The sequence below is a fragment of the Octopus bimaculoides genome, unplaced genomic scaffold (assembly GCF_001194135.2).
Source record: "Octopus bimaculoides isolate UCB-OBI-ISO-001 unplaced genomic scaffold, ASM119413v2 Scaffold_175889, whole genome shotgun sequence".
NCBI classification, from domain to species: Eukaryota; Metazoa; Mollusca; class Cephalopoda; order Octopoda; family Octopodidae; genus Octopus; species Octopus bimaculoides.
In genome coordinates, this window is record NW_026431433.1 from 6,751 (window position 1) to 7,250 (window position 500).

At 34.0% G+C, this 500-nt stretch overlaps 1 long non-coding RNA gene across 1 annotated transcript in view; it reads right to left on the reverse strand.

Annotated features, from left to right (window-relative positions):
- LOC106881867 (uncharacterized) overlaps positions 1–494 on the reverse strand; it is a 4,970-nt gene extending 4,476 nt beyond the window's left edge. Inside the window, exon 1 of the long non-coding RNA XR_001410911.2 lies at positions 323–494. This is a non-coding gene — a long non-coding RNA (uncharacterized LOC106881867). The remainder of the gene's footprint in view (positions 1–322) is intronic.
- Between the last annotated feature and the right edge of the window lie 6 nt (positions 495–500).

Genomic DNA, 500 nt, shown 5'->3' on the forward strand with positions numbered 1-500 from the left:
GTGAATGAGTGAGGACGATGAGATGACAGACAGGGTGAATATTCCCCTTAAGGGGAAAGAACCGTTTCAGTGTTTATATTTTATTTTTGTATTGTTTCCAAATGCTAAGAGACCTTACTTCCTACGAGTGAATGAGTAACTGATGTTTCTATAAACTATATTTATTGGATATTCGTGTTGTCGTAGAAGAATAGATTCCTTTATAGCTAACCATTCAAATAAAATGTAGTGGAACTTGTTCTCCGTCATCCTATTGACCAAAATAGCTCAGTGAAAGCGGAAATTTATAGAAATCAATTAGGTGCTGCTATTTTATACTCACCACCTGGCTCTGCTACTGACTGGACCCCTTGTTCTTCAATGTTTGTATTTTCTGAAATAAATATTTCCAAGGATATGCTTTATAATAAAATTTCTTTAATGCCAATCAATATTATATTATTGTAAAACATTCATATAAGCAAAAGTCAACATTGACCGTCCCAAATCTCCTCAGTCTG